The sequence below is a fragment of the Pristis pectinata genome, chromosome 20, assembly GCF_009764475.1.
Source record: "Pristis pectinata isolate sPriPec2 chromosome 20, sPriPec2.1.pri, whole genome shotgun sequence".
In the NCBI taxonomy this organism is placed as follows: domain Eukaryota; kingdom Metazoa; phylum Chordata; class Chondrichthyes; order Rhinopristiformes; family Pristidae; genus Pristis; species Pristis pectinata.
Window position 1 is genome coordinate 11,668,571 of NC_067424.1, and position 16,819 is coordinate 11,685,389.

Below are 16,819 nucleotides of genomic sequence, written 5' to 3' on the forward strand. Positions count from 1 at the left end.
GGCCCCTTCAGAGCCAGATAAGAGTCAATCATATGGGCCAGATCACATAACAATGCATTTCTTTCCCTAAAAGACATTAATGAGGTGGGTGGGGAACAGGAGAGGGGGTGAGTTTTTCATTTACTTGGTGGTTTCATAGTCATCGTTACTGAAACTATCTTTTTATTCAAGACCATTGAAGGCTCCCCTTGTATAATAAGATGGACTCTTGACCTCACAGCGTACCTTGTTATGGCCTTGCACCTTATTGTCTACTTGCACTGCACCTTCCTTGTAGCTGTAACACTTTATTCTGCATTCTGTTATTGTTTTCCCTTGTACTACCTCAATGCACTGTTGTAATGAAATGACCTGTATGGATGGCATTCAAAACAAAGTTTTTCACTGTACCTCGGTACATGTGACAATAATAAACCAATTTACCAATTAATATTCACCAGCTGTCATTGTATTTGAACTTATCTATATCCAGATTCTTAGGAGTACCCTCTGGATTACTATCCCAGCAACATAACCATCATGCTTCTCTGCTCCTCACTTTTCAATGGAGACTGCTGTTGAAAAAAATCAGAAAGATCAGCTACCTTCTATTAAATCCTTTCTACTGGGGATGAGAAGTAGCTTGGAGAGTGAAAGTAAGAGAAAGATTATCAATAATCTTTCTAAAAAGTGGTTCAGCATGTCCAAGTACGGAAACGAAAGTGAACAAAATAAAAATCTATTGAATATATGTAATGAAATAATAAATGATTCAACTTAATTTTGAACCTGGCTCTGGAATTAAAAAAAACTTTTTTCTGTAATAGTTTGTAGAATATTTAACAATAAATGTAGAATCAAATTATATATGTTTTTGTCCCATTTGACCCTGTGCTTTATTTTTGGCTCCTCTTTTGAATTCTTTGAACAGTTTCTATTTTATTGAGCATTATTACAGTTGTTACGGACTCAGTGAAAGTCCCTTTAAGATAGAGAGTGTGTGTGTATGTGTGTGTGGGGCGTGCTTACGTCAATAGAAGATAAAGGACGTAATGACGTTGTTGAAGAAGAAGAAGGAGAGAGAGAGAGAAGGGAGAGAGACACCAGCCTGCTTGTTTTCTCTATCGATGGATGAGAAACAATAACTGTGTTTGCCACTGAAATCCATGTATGGAAGTTGGAAGTAATCCGGTGGAGTTCACTTTGTTGCTGACCTGTAGAAGGAAACAGGTATTTGTGTGTGGACGACCACGGTTCGGATGCTTTTCGGGGTGAGGAAGTCACTACCGAGTTAACACTGAAGTGTCGTTTGGGTTCCATCGTGGAACATTTGGATTTCGTATGTACTCTCTCTATGTTTTTCTACATCTACATCTTATCTTCAGACAACGGTGGTTGTTGAAGAAGCCCTTGCTCATGTTTCACCTTATGGCTTGCGGAACTGAACTTTAAGAACCATTCCGGAACTGGGAGTTTTGGACTTTGTCACACACACACACGAAGAGTTTAGTTTTGGGGTTAACGTTCGAGGTTTAACATTCTTGAATTCTAACATACTAACATTTTTACTTTTATTTTACGTATTATCATAAGTAGTGATTAATAAAATAGTTTTTAACACTGAATCATGCTCAGTGTGTTTCTTTTGTTGCTGGTTTGTGACACAGTGTTGAGGAGAGATTTCTTCAATGTTTTATTCTCCATTTGACAGTACATTATATACAACAGCACTGATAACCCACATGATTATGCACTTGGCAAGAAACAAACAGATAATAATTTGCCATTTTTATTCTCCCTTTCTGTCATCAAAATTATTAACAAAATTAACCTGTGAAAATCATGGTATGGGCATAATTTAGTGAAATATGGTGAGGTGGGCAACCCAGTATAACTGGGGAGCATGAACGCCAAGAATACCTCTGTCTAAAACTTCGTCCTGTGATATAGGAAAATTAGTGGATATGGAAGGGGTAGAGGAAAGTTTTTGGACACATGTCAATCTTTGCCATTTTGAATTGATTTATTAAAGAACAGCACAGATAGCAGGAACAATCAGCATCTGGAATGGAAGACAATGCATTTCACTAGGACCAATATTGCGCTTTTCAGAGATCAACACTACCGTACATCAGTTATTCAATGTACAGGTTTCCATATTCTGATAGCATCTCCCAAACCCCACTAGCCACGAGAACAAAGACACCATATGCACCACCTCAAAGATCCTCACTCTCACAACATCCTTGACATGAATGTTTAGCTGCTCCTTCATTGGGTATATATCCTTGAACCCACTCCCTAGCAGCTCTGTGGGTGTATCTTTGCTGCACAGATTACTAGCAGTTCAAAGTGGCAGCTCACCACCACCTTCTCAAGAGCAGCTGTGTACTGACAATAAATGCTGGCCTTAATAACTGTACCTCCATATCTTGGGAATAATTTTTAAAAATTGATTCTGATCACTGCTATGCAGGCAGAGAGAGCGGCTTTAATACAGATTATTCCCCTTTGAGGAGTCCTTTGTATTCTTGAGAAGGATGTGAAAATTAAGGGACTTCTGAAGAAGGAGTAATTGGACAAGAACAAGTCACTGTGAAGACAGTAGCGCAAGGTCCAGATTTTATTGGCACATACTTTTGCTAATTTGTAAATAGCTCAGCTGTTGTGGTATGGAAGAGATTCACTGTCAGCTGTGAATCATGATAAATTCCTGGATAGTTCTGCTTTTCCCACTTTAGTCCTGGGAAAATTAAAAATTGCCCTCAATGCTGTTTTATTTTATCTTATCTTAAACATCATGGTATTTGCATAAAATTAAGACTGTTACTTAATGACATGCCCCTTTTAAATAAATAGATCTGTGTTCTTGCAAATCCACTCAGTCTCTGACCAAGCAAAGGATCAATTGAAACTACACAGAGTCTCACTCCTGCAGATAATAACTTGTTCCAAGAGGTCCTGTTTTTCTACTTTTCTTTTCTGTCTGTGTTTTCTCTCTTGATCCATATCTTGTTTCCCTCTATTTTTATCTCTATGTCCAATTTGACTATTTTTTTATCCTTAAACCTCATGAGTTAAAGTGATGAATTGCTGGTGCTATTGATCACTAAAATCCCAGATACCTCTTAGCATAGGTCCTGCCATTATCAGCTATCACTGCTAGCTGGAGCGCAGTATGTTTTTTGAACTAAAATACCTAACCGACAGTACATTCTTTGAAGTGTCTAACTCCAGAAAATTCTGGGCCAATGACTTCATGATGGAGATGAGATTACCTTTGTACTAATCTCACAAACTCAAAATACAAAGTTTAAAAATTATTGTACAAATCATGTACATTATATCTAATGGCACTTAATTACATAGACACTCATTTTGTTTAAAAATATAACAAATACATGAAACATTTTTGACTGGCTAAAAGAATGGACAGCCAGACACTATATTTAAAATATGTGAACTTCATTCACCGCAGGATTGTAAAGAATGTCTGGCATAACAAATCAGTGCCCTTGAACTTAGTCCCAAGAGAATTTTATTGGCAGGAATAAGAGTCCCTCATATCCTCACTATTAGTTGCTCAGTGAATGCTATTCGATGAGAGGGGATGAAAGTTATTATGATTTCTCAAGAAAAAACATGAAATAGTAGACTATAAATATGAGAATATATATAAACCATATTCAAATGTGTTATTTAGGAGCCATGCGTGACAGAAATCAGTAGGAAATAGGTGGGATTTGCCCCACGCATTTTACTTGAGCCCAAAAATAAAACTGTTCATGATTACTGTACAAACCTTTAATGTCTTGTGTTGTTATTTTGCCCACTATTTTAAACAGAGATTTTATATCAAATAGAGACAGTCAGAGATGGTGAGATGGAGCTGGATGTCATCAATGGAAGCTAACTTTGTTTCCCTTAATCATGTAACAGTGTCTCAAGGGTTTGGGCAGAGATGAGAATTCAGAAGGGGTCGTGGAAAGATTCCAATGGGACTACAGAGAGAATGGTGTGGGAATGAGAAGTCACTGCAGCTGATTCTCTTGCTGTGCCTAGATTGGTAAGGATAGAATCAGTTTGTGATTTTATTTCCATATAACCTCACAAAACATTTAAACCATGTGCTCCAATTCATTTATTTTAAATTAAGTTAAAATTTATTACTTTTGGTTGTTAGCATCATCATATTTGACACAGAGGAAGTGCAGAGAAGGCTCACCAGACTGGCAGGACTGTTTAATTAAGGAGAGATTGGATCAACTCGATCTGCATTCACTAGAATTTAAATGAATGAGTGAAGGTCTCATTGAAATATTCAAAATTCTGACAGGGCTCAACAGACTGGATGTAGGGAGGATGATTTCCTTGGCCAGGGGGTCCAGAATGAGAGGTCATAGTCTTAGGATGCAGGTAAGATATTTAAGACTGAGATGAGGAAAATGTCTTCACTCAAAGGGTGATGAACCTATGAGATTCTCTAACACAGAATGCAATGGAGGACAAGTTCCGTAATATACTTAATGAGGGAGTGGAGAGTGTTCCGGACACAAAAGACATCAAGGGGTATGGGGAGGGAATGGGAATGTGTTATTGGAATAGAGGATCAATCACAATTATATTGAAGCAGGCTTGAGAGTCAAATGGCCTACTTCTATATTTTTTATTTTTCAGTATTAATTAATTTCTAGCACCACAAAGAAACCCAAATAATGTCAGTGATGTCCACAACACAAGAATGAATTTATAAAAAATTTATCAAAATTTATAAGAACAAATTTCCTGTGATACCCATGTCCTGAGAGTGAATTAAATAAAAATCATGGGCTCCTCATTGTTCAAGGTGCAATGTTTTAGAGGCTGTTTGCATCAGCCTTGTTTGTTCAGTTCCATCTCTTGCTTTGAAGAGCACCATCCAATTACACAGCAGGGGCTCTGACTTATTGCAATAGCAGCAATCTATGCAATCAGCGTCTACAAAGCTTCTTCAAATACTAGAATAAAGTTAAAAGTGTGTTACGCTAACTACCAGTGCCTCTTGATTTAAATTGCAAATTAGGAATTTTATGTAATCGCCTTTGAGTCACAGCATGCATCATGTAACATTTTCAGTCACAGTAAATCCACAAATGTGAGCCCCAATTTTATGTTCTGCAAACTACATGGAAAATTAGGCAGAGACTTTCAATGCCAAAAGGTACTTAGACTATCATTTATTTTTCTCTCCCTGTTGTGCATTTTTTATTCAAATGAAGTCTAATAAAGCACAATGTACCAAATGCCAATGACGAATGAACAAACCTACATAAACAAAATATTAAAATTAAGCAGCTGCTACAGTAGCATGGTAGTACAATGAATAAATTCCAGGGCTAGAATCCAATGCCCTGGACCACTGAACCAAAGGACAGGTGTTTGGTTGCCATCAAGGCAGCTGGGGAATTTAAATTCAAGTAATTCACTAATTTGGTCTCCCCCTATCAGAGATATCCTCTTTGTTCTATCCATCCTTCCCCACTTTCTCTGTTATAGGAAACCATCTTATTTTCTTTCCTTCCCTGCTTAGATGAAGGGTCCCAGACCGGAACTATTATTCATTTCTCTTTCTCTAGATGTTGCCTGACCTGCTGAGTATTTCCAGCATTTTCTATTTAGATTGAAAAGTTTCCGATTTGTCTTGATGATTAGCTCTTCTCCACTTGGAAGCTTTTGAGGTGAGGTGAGGTGCAGCATTGAGGCAAGAAAGATGCACCAGAAATGATGGGGCATTGATTCACCCTTGTTGACCACCAGTCTCCACTGACGTTTTATTTACTGTGGATCTGTTGGTTAAACTCATGTTTGCATGCCATCATGAAGCAGATGTAAGATGGAGACAAATGTCTGTGGGCTGCAGAACTTATAGAGGATGCTCTCAGTCTCTTTTAGTTTGATGGAGTTAAAAAAGTTTTTGAGGTCTAAAAAGGTAGTTAATGGATGATGAACCTCTAGAAAATGCAATTTGTGTAGCACTTTATTTATCTATCTACAATGCACTTTGTCTGTAACTGCAACACTATATTCTGCCTCGTGTTTTCTTTTTATTAACTCAATGTAATTATGTATGCATGATCTGTGTGGATGGCATGCAAAACAGAAGCCTTTCACTGTATCTCAGTACATGTGACAATAACATATCAAGTTCTTCAGCTACTGGGAGGAGGTGGTTGAAGAACACTCTGGTGATGACTATTCTTGTGGTAGACACCAGGAGACCTCTCTGAAGTTATCACAATTGGATTTTTCTCCAAGCTCAAAGATAATTGTGATTACATGTCTGAAGACCCCTGGCACATTCTACCCATCCCAGACACAGTAGATGATGTGAATTTATGGTAGTTATTTCTCTCTGCTCAAATTTATAACTGGCATGGATGCCCTCTGCTACCAGAGCCTTGTTTTCTGGTTGGCATACAGCTTCTTCAAAAGCGATAGGGAGCTGGCAAATACCCCATATAGTGGAGGAAAGATTTAGTAGAATGGCCTAAGAATGAAGGACTTCAATTAAGTGGATGTGTTGGAAAAGCTGGGGATTCTTCTCTTCCCCAGCTGAGAGGGGTATTGGTATATTATTGTCACTTGTACAGAGGTACAGTGAAAAACTTGTCTTGCATACTGATTGTACAAGTCAATTCATTACACAGTGCAGTTACATTGAGTTAGTACAGAGCGCATTGATGTAGTACAGGTAAAAACAATAACAGTAAAGTGTCACAGCTACAGAGAAAGTGCAGTACAACAAGGTAGATCGTGAAGTCATAGTCCATCTCATTGTATAAGGGAACCATTCAATAGTCTTATCACAGTGGGGTAGAAGCTATCCTTAAGTCTGGTGGTACGTGCCCTCAGGCTCCTGTATCTTCTACCCGATGGAAGAGGAGAGAAGAGAGGATGTCCTGGGTGGGTGGGGTCTTTGATTATGCTGGCTGCTTCGCCAAGACAGAGAGTCCAAGGAGGGGAGGCTGGTGTCTGTGATGCACTGGGCTGTGTCTCCAACTTTCTGCAGTTTCTTGTGGTCCTGGGCAGAGCAGTTGCCGTACCAAGCCGTGATACATCCAGATAGGATGCTTTCTATGGTGTATCAGTAAAAGTTGGTGAGAGTCAAAATAATTAATGGTCTTCACAGAGAATAAAGCAAAACTTTCTACTGGCAGAAGGGACAAGGTTTAAGGTGATTGGAGTTCGCTTCCCTTCCTTTCCTGAGGATCATAGTACTCCCCTTGTCCTTGCCTTTCACCCCTACCAGCCTCCACATTTAACAGATCATGCTCCATAACTTCTGCCACCTTTAACAATATACCACCATCAAATGCATCTTCCCCTTCTCTTTCAGCATTCAAAGTACAGTTCCCTCCACAACTCCTCCACCTTAACCAAATTCCAGTCCTCCTTTTCCCAATGCAATGGTAGATGATAGAACATATGCCATTTTGCCCTCTTCTCTTCCCACCAACCATGGATCCAGAAACTCCTTCTGGGTGAAGCAATGACATACTTTGACTTTTTCTAATTCATTGTATTGCATTTGGCAGTCACAAATGTGGTCTCCTCTCTACTGGAGAAATTAAATGCAGAGAAGCCACTTTGCAGAACAGCTCTGTTCAGGCTGCGAGGATGACCCTGAGCCTCCAGTTGATTTTGATTCTCTGTCCCAGTCCCACTCTGACCTGTCTTTGCTACTTGAACTGTTCAAATCAGGCCCAATGTAAGCTCAAGGAACAATAGTTGTCTGACAAGTCATGTTACATACACCCTCTGGCCTCAATGTTGTAATCAACAACCAGCCTTTCCATTATGTATCAGAATTGGCCAATTCTGATATTAAAAAATTAACAAGGCAAAGCGTCATCTTTTTCTCTCTCCATAGGTGCTATGTGACCCATTGAGTAATGTGTTCTATTTGAAATTTCTAGCATCTGCCCTGTTTTATCTTACACTTACAGCATTTTTTAAACTTTCTCCTCTGTTCTCACTCATCTCCTTAAGACAGATCAGCTGCAATTAACAAGCCTTCACTACCCTCTCTCAGCCAGACCATCACCACCACATCAATCAGTGTCACTCTGTTGCAGACATCCCTTTACACTCAACACTTCCTTCTTTATCCAACTTATCCTAGTTAAGAAAAAAAATCACTGAAACACTAACTTTGTTTTTCTCCTCAGAGATACTACCTGACCTGCTTATTTCAACATTTTCTGTTTTTGTATCAGATTTCAAGCATTTGCAGCATTTTTTTTCTTTTCAGTTCATGAGGAAATATTCATGCAACAAATAGTTATGATCTGGAATTCATTGCCTAAAAGGGAAGCAGAATTAATCATTGCTTTTGACAGGGAATTGGATATATACTTGAAGATATAAATTGCATGATCATAGAAAAAACTGAAAAATGGATTGCTATTTTAGAAAACAGTTTTAATGGGCTGAATGGCCTCCTTCCATGCTGTAACAATTCCAGTTTTATAATGCAAAACATACGCAGAAGGGATCAAAATGATGGCACCATCTCTAAAATACAAGGGAACCACTAATCACACTGTTCCCTTGATCTCACCGAGTTGAAAACCACATTTTACAGCTCAAATCCGCATGCTGACAATACCTCCTGCACCAACATTCAATTACCACATCACACTCATCCACATTGGAACCTTCATTTGAGATGTGGCGAAAAAATTGCTCTTGTGCATTGTAAAGATCTTACCTCATTACTCAGTTTATTTTATTAGATGAAGAATCTGTTTCATTTGGGAGCATGTAGAAAGAGTAGTAATTAAGCACCAAAGCGGAGCAGTCTCTGAGTCAAATGTGAATGACAGCATTTCAAAATTAGTTACAAATGAATACGACTTCATTGTCTTCTCCTGTTCCAGAAAGTTTGTCCCATTTTTGTAGACCCATTCACTTTTTTCCACTGTATTCATTTTTTTGAATACATATCTGTAATTTAATTTAAATTATTGCTTTAGTACTTTTCCTGATAACTTAGTCCTCTCTTTCATTCCAATAAATGAAAAGATTCCCAGTCAAATAAATGCCCTACTTCCTCTCAGCTAAATAAATTTTTGAATTTACATGCCTATTTTAAGCACGAACATTTCCCTCCCTCCCCCACCCAACTTGGTTCTCACTGAAGCCACATTATGGTGGGGAGAGAAATGTAAAATTTACTGATCAACACTACAAAAAAGTCAGTGTTAAAACTATGCTGAGGGCAAGATCCAGGATGAAATGGTCATTAAAGTTGCAATAAGTGTTTTGCCATTGTGAGCTTTACTATTTATGGCTTCATGAGTTTTCTTCCAGACAAATCCCCATGGTAATCTCTGACTGAACTAATTTAAATTGCTTCAGGCTGACAAAGTAGTCTCAAACCATTTACTGGTTTGATTAACCTAGGCAGGGATGCTTGAGGTTATGGCTCAGAAGATTAGATTATTTTTTGCAAAAAATTAATGATTCTACATGATACAATTACAGTTACTAATTGTACATATTAGCCCACAGACCTTCAAATTATATTTTCTCTAAAACTGGTTTTATTTAATTGCAGATACCCATCTTTAGGTCCTTCACTGGAAAAATACAACTTTCAAAATATTCACTGAGTTGAAATACACTTAGTTTTTTTTAAATATATGAATTGTGTTTCTCTTCCAAACTTCAGAATTTCTGTTTGTTCCATTTCAGAGTTGGACCAAATATGCACAATGCAAAGCAGCAATGAAAATGGTAATCTATTGCATTCGGATTTCAGTTAAAAAAAATAAAGGAAATTCTGGGATAACGCTTAACCTCAGCTTCATTTGGGAGATGAAATTCTTAATAGCCAGGCCAAATTATTAAATAATGCCATGATATCTAGTTAGTAACTGTGAATCACTATAGGGTTTCTGAAGTACAATTAAAACTTGAATAAAGCATTTGAACAACTCCCCCCACTCCCCTCTGCCAATCATAACTCTTCTCTGCTGAAGATGCTGACTCCATGTTGGAATTAACTAGACAGGTACTAGTCATTTGCCAGCAACTCAAATGAAGCAGCCCTCCCTTTTACCTAGGCTTATACAACAAGCAAAAACAGCTCGAGTCCACCGCATGTCAATGCTGATTCTGTCCTGAACCAACATTCTTCCATAACTGAGTGGTTCTAGGACAATCCCACTGCCCTGCCAGCCATCTGCTTAGGCTTTAGTCACAGGGAGTCATGCAGCATGGAAACAGGCCCTTCAGCTCAACTCATCCATGTGGACCAAAGTGCTTCCTGAGCTAGTCCCATTTGCCTGCATTTGGCCAATATCCCTCTAAACCTTTCCAATGCATGAACTTGTCCAAATGATATTTAAATGTTGTTATCATATCCACGTTAACCACTTCCTTTGGCAGCTTGTTCGATATACCAGCTACAGTGCGAAAAAACTTGCCTCTCAGCTACCCTTTTAAATCTTTCCCCTCTCACCCTAAACCTATGTTCTCTAGTTTTAGACTCACCTACCCTGGGAAAAAGACTGACCATCCACCTTATCTATGCCCCTCATGAGTTTATAAAACTCTGCATGGTCACCCCTCAGCCTTCTACACTCCAGAGAAAATAGTTACAGCCTATCCAGTTCTTCTCATAACTCAAGCCTTCCAATCCCAGCAACATCCTTGCAAATATTTTCAGCACCTTTTCTAGCTTAATTACATCCTTCCTATAGCTATGCAACCAGAACTGCATACAATATTCCAGGTGCGGTCTCACCAATGTCCTATATAGCTGTAACATGACATCCCAACTCCTGTATTAAATTCAAATGGAAGCATTTCTTAGGCTGCAAGCAAACAGTTTTAAAATATAATTAAACAGGATTCCAAATGCTAGCAATTGCCAAAATTGTAGCATGTAAATTTTTCATTCATTTCCTTTATTTAGCCCTATACTAAGCATGATTCTGATCTCCGATACCCGAATGATTCAGAAGTGAGATTGCATTCCTCTGCACATGCAAAATATGGTACAGACTGAATTTAGAGGTCTTAAAGCAACCACTGACCATAAGAAACACTTCCACATCTTCCTCGTCTCAGCATACAATGTGATTTCAGCGTGAAGGGGCAAGGAGGGTAAGTAGCTGGTAAGTAGGTAAAGGCAAGGTTTAGCTTTTGGTCATTATAGATTTGTAGGTGGGACTAACTAGGGAAAAAAAAGGTAGTCAGATGGAGGACATGGTGGTGTGCTGCAGCTGTTTGATGTGGGAACTCGTGGACCTTGCTGCGGTCCAAGATGGCCACATCTGCAGTAAGTGCTTGAGGCTGGACGAACTTCAGCTCAGAGTTGATGAGCTGGAGTCGCAGCTACAAACACTGCGCAGCATAAGGGAGGGAGAGAGTTTTGTAGACACGGTGCATCAGGTGACAGTCACCCCCCTTAGGGTAGGTACATCTGAGGTTCAGGAGGCAGATAGAATGGTGATGGTCAGGGGAGGGAAGAGGAAGAAGAAGTCAGGCAGGCAGACAGGACAGAGAGCCCCGGAGGCTGTTCCCCTCAGTAACAAGTTTTCTGCCTTGGAAGCTGTTGAGGGGGATGACCTGCAGGGGCCTAGCTGCAGTTACCAGGTCTCTGGCACTGGGACTGGTACTGCTGCTCAGAAGGGAAGGGTGGGAAAGAGACATGCGGTAGTGATAGGGGACTCGATAGTCAGGGAAACAGACAGGAGGTTCTGTGGCAGTGAGCATGAATCCCGGATGGTATGTTGCCTCCCAGGTGCCAGGGTCCGGGATGTCACTGATCGGGTCCACAGAATTCTTGAGTGGGAGGGAGAGCAGCCAGAAGTTGTGGTCCATATTGGCACCAATGACATAGGTAGGAAGGGGGATGAGGTCCTGAAGAGTGAGTTCAGGGAGCTAGGCAGAAAATTGAGGAACAGGACCTCAAGGGTAGCAATCTCAGGATTGCTGCCAGTGCCACGTGATAGTGAAGGTAGGAATAGGAGGAGGTGGCAGATAAATGTGTGGCTGAGAAGTTGGTGCAGGAGGGAGGGTTTTAGATTTCTGGATCATTGGGATCTCTTCTCGGGAAGGTGGGACCTGTACAGAGAGGACGGGTTACACCCGAACCAGAAGGGGGCCAATATCCTTGCGGTGAGATTTGCTAGGGTGGTACAGGAGGGTTTAAACTAGTTTGTGAGGGGGAAGGGAACCGGAGGAGTAGGTCAGAGGAAGAAGGGAATGGGGAAAAGTTAGATCAAACAGGTAGAGAGGCTTTGGGGAAGGAGAAGCAGAATACAGGCTGCAAAAGTAGTAAGATAGATGGACTGAAGTGTGTTTACTTAAATGCAAGAAGTGTCAGGAATAAGGGGGATGAACTGAGGGCTTGGATAAGTATGGGGGACTATGATATCGTGGCTATTACTGAGACATGGCTGACGTCAGGAGAGGAGTGGATATTGAATATTCCTGGTTTTCGGTGTTTTAAGAGGGATAGGGAAGGGGGGAGAAGAGGGGGAGGGGTGGCGATACTGGTCAGGGACACTGTTACGGCTGTGGAAAAGATGGATGTTGTAGAAGGATCATCTCTAGAGTCCGTATGGGTGGAGTTAAGGAACAAGAAAGGAGCAGTTACTCTACTAGGAGTATTCTATAGGCCCCCCGGTAGCAGTAGAGATATAGAGGAGCAGATTGGCAGGCAGTGTTTGGAGAGAAGCAGAAATAACAGGGTTATTATAATGGGAGACTTCAACTTCCCAAATATAGACTGGAACCTGCTTAGTGCCAAAGGTTTAGATGGGACAGAATTTGTTAAGTGTGTCCAGGAGGGATTCCTGACGCAGTATGTTGACAGGCCGACGAGAGGGAATGCCACGTTAGATCTAGTTTTAGGAAATGAACCGGGACAGGTGAAGGATCTATTGGTGGGTGAGCATTTGGGGGACAGTGACCATTGCTCCATAACCTTTAAAATTGTCATGGACAGGGACAGGTGCAGAGAGGACAAGAGGTTTTTCAATTGGGGAAGGGCTAACTACGAGGCTATAAGGAGAGAACTTGGGAGTGTAAATTGGGATGTCCTTTTTGAAGGAAAATGTACCATGGGGATGTGGTCAATATTCAGGGATCTTATGCAGGATGTTAGGGATAAATATGTCCCGGTGAGGCAGAGAAGGAATGGCAGGGTGAAGGAACCGTGGGTGACGAGAGAGGTGGAACGACTTGTTAGGGAGAAGAAGGTAGCATACGTGAGGTATAAGCAGCAAGGTTCAGACAGGGCCCGTGAGGAATATAGGGTAGCGAGGAAGGAACTTAAGAAAGGGGACATGAAAGGGCTTTGGCTAGTAGGGTTAAGGAAAATCCCAAGGCCTTTTTCACGTACGTGAAGGGTAGGAGGATGGCTAGGGTGAAGGTAGGTCCGATTAAGGACAAAGGTGGGAGAATTTGCCAGGAGGCGGCAGAAGTGGGAGAAGTTCTCAATGAGTACTTCTCTTCGGTATTCACCAGGGAGAGGGGTCTTGATGATGCGGAAGGGAGTGCTGGTAGGGGTAATGTTCTCGAGGTTGTTGATATCAAGAGATAGGATGTGTTGAAGTTGTTAAATAATATTAAGACAGATAAATCTCCGGGCCCTGACGGGATTTTCCCCAGGCTGCTTCGAGAGGCTAGGGAGGAGATTGCTGAACCGCTGGTAAGGATCTTTGAGTCCTCGTTGTCTACGGGGGTGGTGCCGGAGGATTGGAGGGTTGCGAATGTGGTCCCCTTGTTCAAAAAAGGTAATAGGGATAGGCCAGGGAATTATAGACCGGTGAGTCTCACGTCTGTGGTGGGTAAGCTGTTAGAAAGGATTCTAAGGGATAGGATTTATGAACACCTTGAGAATCATGGACTGATTAGGGACAGCCAGCATGGCTTTGTGAAGGGAAGATCTTGCCTCACAAGCCTGATAGAGTTCTTTGAGGAGGTGACCAGGAAGATTGATGAGGGCAGTGTGGTGGATGTGGTTTACATGGATTTTAGTAAGGCGTTTGATAAGGTTCCTCATGGTAGGCTTCTTCAGAAGGTCAGAGGCCAAGGGATCCAAGGAAGCTTGGCTGTGTGGATTAGGAATTGGCTTGCATGTAGAAAGCAGAGCGTTGTGGTGGAAGGAGTGCCCTCGGATTGGAAGGCAGTGACTAGTGGTGTCCTGCAGGGATCGGTTTTGGGACCTCTACTTTTTGTGATATTTATAGATGACTTAGATGAGGGGGTGGAGGGCTGGGTTAGTAAGTTTGCGGACGACACTAAGATAGGCGGTGTTGTGGATAGTGTGGAGGGCTGTCGGAGCTTACAGAGGGATATTGATAGGATGCAGATCTGGGCTGACAAGTGGCAGATGGAGTTCAATCCGGAGAAGTGTGAGGTGGTACACTTTGGAAGGACAAACTCCAGGGCAGAGTACAGGGTAAACGGCAAGGTACTTGGCAGTGTGGAGGAGCAGAGGGATCTGGGGGTTCATATTCACAGTTCATTGAAAGTTGCCTCACAGGTGGAAAGCGCAGTTAAGAAGGCCAATGGGATGTTGGCTTTCATAAGTCACGGGATTGAGTTTAAGAGCCGCGAGGTTATGATGCAGCTTTACAAAACTCTAGTTAGGCCACACTTAGAGTACTGTGTTCAGTTCTGGTCGCCTCATTATAGGAAGGATGTGGAGGCATTGGAGAGGGTGCAGAGGAGATTTACCAGGATGCTGCCTGGATTGGAGAGTATTGAATATGAAGAGAGGCTTAAGGTGCTAGGGCTTTATTCACTGGAAAGGAGGAGGATGAGAGGAGACATGATAGAGGTATATAAAATATTGAGAGGAATAGACAGTCAGCGCCTCCTTCCCAGGGCACCAATGCTCAAGACGAGAGGTCATGGCTTTAAGGTTATGGGTGGGAGGTTCAGGGGAGATGTCAGGGGGAGGTTTTTCACCCAGAGAGTGGTTGGTGCATGGAATGCACTGCCTGGGGTGGTGGTGGAGGCAGATACATTGAACAGGTTCAAGAGCTTGTTGGATAGGCATATGGAGGAACGTGAGATAGAGGGATATGCGGGAGGAAGGGGTTAGGTAGTGTGAGGGTGGTCTGATGGATGGCACGACACGGTGGGCCGAAGGGCCTGTTTTGTGCTGTATGGTTCTATGGTTCAATGCTGCGCCGCACCACATTTTCTTATTGGATTAAAAGATATTGCCGCACAATTGGTAGACACAGGCCATTGTTAGATAGATATCTGTTACTCATTAGATATTGATCTGTCAAGCATATTTACATATCCATAATACAATGAATACTGGGTGTGCACAGTTTTGGTTTCTATTGCCCCTTGATTCAGTGGATAGTCAGTGTGACTCTTGGATCACAAGAACCAGAAAGTTCTCCAATTTGACCTCCAGACTCCAGGGAGTAGGATAACTTTTGCTTGTTATGGGTGAGAGTATGATAGCTATTTCCCAACAGCAAAGAGGGGGCAGTGGAAAATAAAGGAAGGCGGCAACATTAGTGATCATAATTCCACTTGAGTCGAAAGTATTTACAAGTGCATCTTGTTGTTGAAGGTAACACTATAGTATAAGTTTGGATTGTGCTATCAAATACTCTGCAGTCAAATTCAATGTAAGCTCATACCTTTCTAAAAAAATACTTGGGCAATAAAATAAAATGCCTCTGCTAGGTGTTTCACGTTTCAATCTGGACAAATGAGAGCCAACTTAGAAAAAGGATAATGCCTCTGCAAAAGTTGAAAAAAAAAATCACCAAGGTACAGTGAATGGATCTGCTGCTTGCATGTCTAATATTTTGTAGAAAAAAATGTACAAAATTTGTAAATCCTTGATATACAGCAGAATATTATGACATTGGAAATCTGAAAATAAAATGGAAAATATTAAAGGGTCAACAGATCAGGCTGCAAAATGGAGAGAAAACAAGTTAATATTCCAGGCACATGACCTTTCACCAGAACTAGAAGAATGTTAGAGACAACATTGAGGGTGGTGGTGCTGGGGCAGAAGTGGGATATGGTTAAGGAAGGATCACCAATTTTTAAACTGATGCACCACAGAAGGCATCCTATCCAGATGTATCATAGCTTGGTATGGCAACTTCTCTGCCAGTGACTGCAAGGAACTGCAGAGTTGTGGACACAGCTTAGCACATCACAGAAACCAGCCTCCCCTCCATGGACTTTGTCTACACTTTGCTACCTTGGTAAAGCAGCCAGCATAATCAAAGACCCCACCCACTTCATACATTCTCTTCCCCCGCCCCCCAAAATCGACAGAAGATACGTGCTTTCAGGCTTTTGTACCACCAGGCTCATGGACAGCTTCTATCCTGCTGTTATTATTGAACAGTTCCCTAGTATGTTAAGATGGACTCTTGACCTCACAATCTACTACGTTATGACCTTGCACCTTATTGTCTACCTGCACTGCACACTCTCTATAACCGTAACACTTTATTCTGTGGTCTGTTATCGTTTTATGTTGTACTGCTTCAACACTGTTGTAATGAATTGATCTATATGAATGGTATGCAAGATATTTTTCACTGTACCTCAGTACATGTGACAATAATAAACCAATTTACCAATGCTGGAAAGTTTAACTGATGAAGGATAAATGACAATACCAAAATTTAGTGGCAAGTGGACAAGAAATAAATAAGTCTCAAGTATACCAAGAGCAAAAAAAAATTGCAAATGTAGGGAATCTGAAATAAAAACAAAAATCTCAAATTGTTCAGGGTCCCAAGAGGTAAAAGGACACATGTACAAGTCTGGCAGATGCATAGGGAAGTGC